The sequence below is a fragment of the Aphidius gifuensis genome, linkage group LG2 (assembly GCF_014905175.1).
Source record: "Aphidius gifuensis isolate YNYX2018 linkage group LG2, ASM1490517v1, whole genome shotgun sequence".
Taxonomy (NCBI): domain Eukaryota; kingdom Metazoa; phylum Arthropoda; class Insecta; order Hymenoptera; family Braconidae; genus Aphidius; species Aphidius gifuensis.
This window is the reverse complement of record NC_057789.1, coordinates 13186317-13193287: the sequence shown is the minus strand read 5'-3', so window position 1 is coordinate 13193287 and position 6971 is coordinate 13186317. Positions and strand designations below refer to the sequence as shown.

General features: G+C 26.5%; 1 pseudogene; it reads right to left on the bottom strand.

Annotated features, from left to right (window-relative positions):
- On the bottom strand, positions 1-3130 carry LOC122850399 (annotated as a pseudogene).
- Between the last annotated feature and the right edge of the window lie 3841 nt (positions 3131-6971).

Sequence of the window (6971 nt, the reverse complement as noted above, 5' to 3'; positions counted from 1 at the left end):
CTAATATGTTGCAAAATATTTATCACCATAATTTTTACCACCTTCATCTGCTCCTTGTTTGATTAATAATAATTTACCAGCATAACTACATATAAAACAACCAATTGGTATATCATTTAGACATCTTTATATTTTTGGAATCATGTGCAGATTATTATCACTAAAAATAATTGTTTATCAACTTTTTGAATTAAATTAAAATACAAATATAAATACTAATTGAAATTTAATAATAAAAAATACATTAATTTTATAAATACAACCTAATTGACAACATAATTTTCTATTAGTTAATCAAGTGCTGGAGAATTCCACTTTGGTTCATTGTCTTTATCGATTATTCAAGCATTAAAAAAAAAAAATTATTTATGATACAGAAAATTTCTACTTGTTATGAAATGATTGTATAATTATTTTTTAACGAAAGAAAAAAAGTGGCTTAATAATAATTACATAGAGTTAAATTTTAATTGTTTATCCAAAGACATTGGTCGAAATTGATTATAAATATACTCATTTGTAACTTCAGCGAGTGTTTTTGGATTCCATACAGGCAAAAAATCTTTATCAATCAGCAAAGCACGAACACCTTCTTTGAAATCTGACTTTTTTTTAATTAAATTGTAATCCACAACATATTCCATTTTCAAGCATTCAGCAAAGCTCATAGTTTTTCCTCGTTTTAAAATTTCCAAGGTTATTTTAAGACCAGTAGGTGACAGTTCTTCAAGTGTCTGGATGACACTTTGAGCCCATGTGCTATTGTCTTCCTTCAATCTTAAAGAAAATAGCGAATTAATATATATTTTTTTATAATTGAGTATATTTTTTTTTAATTACCTTTTAATAATTTCTTCAACAGTATCACCAGAGAAACAATAGGCAATTTGTAGTGATGCCGCGATATGACGATATGACGATACGATACGATATGGAGGTGACGATATCCGATACGATATGGGGTTTCATATCGTATCGTCAAACTCGATACGATACGATATGGTCAAGACGATATATCCGATATATCGTCCATATCGACGATATGACATTAATTTTTTCATAATATTTAAAAAATTTTATTAAAAATTATAAATTTAAATTATAAAATAAAATAAATTCAAGTAACTGAACGGAGGATTTTTTTTTTCACTTTTTTTAATGAAAAAAAAACCATTTCATTAAAAAAAACAACACTTCGCCTATAATTTGAATGTAAAACAACCCAATAACTCATTTCGAAAGGTTAAAGAAAAAAAAATGAGACATTGACGGGAGAGTTTATTCAAGAAAATGACCTCCAAAAAACCGTTAGAAAAAAAATAAAAATCATCTGTATCTGCAACATTTCAGAGTTTTATTTGTTGACAAAATAATTTTTCAAGGAAAAAAAAAACAGAAACCGTGTTTAAACAGCAGGGTATTCACAACTACAGTATACAAAAATATATGAAAAAAAGATAAGACAGCATTGTTTGAAAATATTTTAATGGGCCTTCCTGCCGGAAAACCAATTTGCACGCCTTGACCCTGAGCCTCCACCGAAGTTTCTCAATTCTACTCTTTGAAAACTTTGTATTTCCTCGAAAATATATTGATCAGCATTAAAAACATTTTTAAAAATCCAGATGCCGAAGTATACACATGGTAAAAGTAATAAAAAAAAATACATAACCAAGTAGAAAAAATATATTTAATGGAAATATAAATTAAATCTGATTATCTGAAGGACTTACAGTTTTGGACTTACTAAAATTGAATTTAGAAAAAATTTAGAAAAGATTTAGAAAATATAAAATAAATTTATTTTATATTTCCAATAAATATATTTTTTTTTTCCACTTGGGTATACAGGCGGTTCTGTACTAAGAAAAAGAATATATAAAATTTCGAGAAAGTACAACAAAAACTGAATTTTTTTATCCAATATCGTCGATATGACGATACGATACGATATGGAGACGATATGACCACTTGACGATACGATACGAGACGATATGGCCCATAAAAAATCCGATACGATACGATATGAGGCCTCATATCGTATCGTATCGTATCGCGGCATCACTAGCAATTTGTTTTGAATGATCAGCTAGACTCAGTTCAGCTGTTGAATCGTGCTCATCAAATTTATCAAGAATTTTACCAACATCAACAACACCAGGTGCTAAAAGAGCTTCATTTAATTCTCCAAGTCGAGATGAAGACACATGGTGTGTTGAAATTCCAGTATGTTTAACGTCTCTTCCTTTTAATTTGTATCCAGTTAAACCAAGATAAAATCCAAGTTGTCCATTCATACGTGGAAGAAAGTAAGTAGCACCAGCATTTGGATAATATCGTTTCTGTTGATACTCTGTATTGTCCATGGATTGAGAGACCAGCACCACCTCCCATCACAATACCATTTATAATTGCCACGTAAGGCTTTCTGAAGGTTCCAACTAAATGGCTTGCTCTTGTTAAAGAAAACAAAACATTATTATTTTTTTAAACAAATTATATAAATTATTTTAAATTAAAAACCATGATATGGTAAGATAAATACATACATATAGAGTTGACGAAAAGCATCTCTTACAATTTCTGTACCACCTGGTTTTGATAGATCCAAACTTATTTTCTTAATATCTCCACCAGCACAAAATACCTTTTCATCAGCTCCTTTTATCACTACAATTTGCTTTGTTGATTCCCATTGTCTTAAAACTTCATTGATTTTTTTTAGCATTGAACCAGTCAGTGTATTCATGACTCTTGGTTTGTTTAGAGTGATCAAACCTTTGTCACCAAACTATAAAAATACATTGAAATTATATTATTATTGCAGCAGCTATTTTTTTTTTTTTCACAAATTTTAAGCTTAATTAATTACCTCTTCAAAGATGACATCTTCCTTGATGTCTTTTGATAAATTATTTTGTGTAGTATATTTTTTTGTTGCTAAAATAATAAGATGATTATAATTTTTTAATTTACGATCATCAAACAATTATAAAAAGCTGTATTATTCAAATATTACCTTGAATTCCTGGACACCATTTTCTGAGTAAATAATTGCGAGGATTGTTGAACATCATCAACTTTGAGCAGCTTAACATCTTGAATATTTTTATTATTTTTATATGATAAGTTAGCTAGCAGAATATTCACTTTATATATATATATGACAAATAATGAAGTGAATATGTCAAGTAAACTTTGATGAATAAAAACAATTTTTTCTTTAAGGGAGTTTGAACGAGAATTGGGAAACTACAAAGGGTACCACCAGGCACCCGGTATCACATATCCTGTTTCCTACAATTCACATACAGTTGTGTTTACCACGATATGGACAAAAATTATTGTTGCTACTATTACTTCACTCTCGGCTACAAAAAATTTTTCTTATTTTAAAATCACTGATTGTTTAACTTTTTAAATAGTGAATGTAATTTTTTTTTTTTCCTATGAATATTTCGAGATTTTCAAGTATATATTTTAATCAGATAGTGTTTTTGCTAGTGGCTTTATTGGTAAACATACACTATGAAAAAGAAATAATTTATCAGCTATCTAAATGAAAAAAAATAACAACTGTTAAATTCATTGGAAAAGAAAACACCTTTACCATTACTTATTTATTTATCTTTTCTATTTACTTTTATGAATTATTTATTTACTAACGTGTGTCATGGACGCTTCGCTTAAATTAATTTTGCCTTCAATTGATTTGTATTCATGATAATCATAGCAAACACTCACACCAGTTCTTGTGTGTATCAATGATGTACAAACTATTTTATTTACAAAAAAAAAAAAAAAAAATACAATATATAAAATATTTATTTGTCCTTAATTTTGTGTCTTTAATTTTTTTTTTTAAATATTTACTATCGTGTTCTTTCAATGAATAAGTCACGATAATTCACGTATTGTTTTTCGATGAACTTGTGTGATTAAGTTTATAAATTAAAAATGATAAACATATGTTATGAAAAGCATAATAAAATGAATAATATTTTTATTTCTTATACAATTATATTTTTAAAATTATATATACAATAATAAAAACGTTGAATATAATTTAAAAATTTTAAGTAATTCAATTAATACATATAACCATTATAAAGATATTTCCTGATGAACATTTTTAAACTTCTTTGACGTTTATCACATATAAATGAAGCAGATAAATTATTATGTACCAGCAATGTTTAAAGCTTCAAACTCATTAGAAATATTGATAATATTAAAAGCAGGTGCGTCAGTAACACGAGAAATTGCAAATTCAACTTGATTTACGATTTTTTTTGTCAAGGGGGGGGGGGTGAGAAGAATAATGCTTGGAGAAATTTTATAACATTCAATATTAAAGATTGATTAGAGTCTCTTATAAAAAAAGGAAATGAAGACTTGCTTTAATTCTAAAATTGCATATTTAACAGGTATAAATAGCCATGAATTATGAGCATTAACAGCTGGAGAAAAAATGTCAATTGTTCAAACAATAATTCTATACCAATTAAAAAAGATGAACAAATATATGATAATTATGGGCCAAGTTGTTTTGAAAATAAACGTGATCAACGACAAGAACATCTTTTGAGACATAATTTTACATGTGAATGTATAGCTTGTAAAAATAATTGGTCACTTAAATATATTGATGAAGATTTACCAAAACGTATTCAAACTCAGTACCATAAAATGAATGATGATTTTTTTCAAATTTCAGAAAATTCAAAGAAAATTAATTCAATCACATTATTCAAAATATTATTATAAAAATAATAATTGTCAAGCTAATTAAAAATTATTAAATGATGAAACACAAAATATTATTAAAATAATTGAATTTTGTTATGGTAATCGTCAGAAAAATTTATCAGAACTTAATAATGCAATTTAGCTAAACGTGATGCTTCACCAATAAAAGATTCAACTTCATCAGAAATTACATTTGTTTGTTTTCCCTGTAACGATGATATTGTTTCATCAACTGTTCTATGAAACATATTTACTTGTTTAGCACCAGCTAGTGCGTCTGGTTAAGCATGTTGTTCCGGGTCGAACCACATGTCTGTCGGTCCCAGACTGACCAGATTTTTATTCTTTTTATTTTTTAAACAAAATACAATAAGTTGATAAGTTTTAAACATTACTCTGTTTTTTATGGCTAGATCACGAGATCATACAATTTCAAATAACATATGACTAACAATTTTGGTTTATATTTTTTCTAAAATATTTTAAACAACGATTTAATTTATGTACTTTTAATAGCTTTTTACAAACTCGAATATTCCCACACATGGTCAACTCATGCATAGACTTTTGAGTAAAAATCACGTAACAAATAAAACCATAAACTCAAGTTTCTCTTTGGTACTATTATAACATATTTTTTAAAAACATTATTTGTCAAGAATTAGAGAAAATCTCACATCTGTCAAACAACTGCACTAACGTATTTTCGATACACAGAATGATCGTAAAATCGACAATAAAAAAGTAAATTTATAACTTTTTAAAATAAACTAAATTCATGAAAACGTCTTGGACTTTCCGGTCGTAAAATCTATATTTTTTGTTTACACATGGTATTTTTTATGTCACCCTTTGGACCACACAAGGCCCAATTTTATGTCTAAAAATCCCACCACCTACACCTAGTTTTTTTACCCTCTCTTGAACTAATTTTTGACCAATTAAAACTAATTTTTTAACTAAGTATACACCCATTTTTTGGACTTAACAATTTTCAACAAACTGAGAAATCAGTTGCTCTTCAACACTCGTTTACGTAACATCTCTAATTAATATTGATTCGCGTACAACGGGATTTCTTTATACTTACAATATAAAATAGTAGTGTCTGTCCATGACAACACTTTTTAGAGTCAACTCAATACACAATATACAATACAATTAATTATAATTTTAGTGAAATAATAAAGTGAATATATTAATAGAATTTAAGCCACAGTGTTTGGATTTATTTAAAGTGTTATTCCTATTATTTCAATTCTACACATCCTTTGATAGCCCTGTATCAAACATAAGGCTTTACAACCCTTGTGAAATTATCGTGGTATATTTGGATACGTGGTGCGATACACATGTGCTAACTCATTAGATCATCCATTGTTATTTAATATCATTATTTTTTTTTTTTGTGTATTTTATTAATTTCTGGATTCTGTTTAATAATTTTTCAGTAATTTTAATTGTCATTAATACACGATTTTCACTTGATAAGTTATCAAGCATGGACAGAAGCCATGAGATTTATAACAACAAATGAATAAATCTTATTATTATTATAGCTTTGTTTATGTCACAAAATAATACATATAAACAAAAGTAAAATTATAAATAAATAAATAATTATAGTGAAAAAACAAGTTTGGCGTTAGTTTTTCTTGTCATTGAATATTAATTTACAAATTTTACAATAAATAAATATTAAACATGCAGTTTTGATTCATAAAAAAAAATAGAAATACTAGCAACAAAATTTAAAATATTTATCGTTATTTAATTTTACAGATGTAAAAAAAAGGATGACCAGAATATATTTGGCAAAATGACATGACAAGGACAAAAGCCTGCGTTTTTTATTGAACAAAGAGAGGTTGTAAATATTGTCATTTGTTATAATAAATTTTTAACATATATTTAACTACTCACTGAAATATTTTTATTATTAAAACTTGCATAAATACCAGTGCATATATAATGCAAAATTGCAACAGGTAAACAAAATAAAAATTGTTATTCAGCTTGTTTTTATCAATTAATTAATAAGAAAGCGTAAACAATAATAGATTAATAAATTACAAATGGTTAATTGTAAATTTGAGATTGGCTTTTGTCATTACAAATCAATTCGTATATTTTGCAATAAATGAATAATTAAAATAAAGGATGAATTGATAAAAATATTAAATTTAATAATAGCCAAACAAAAAATTGAATAATTATCAATT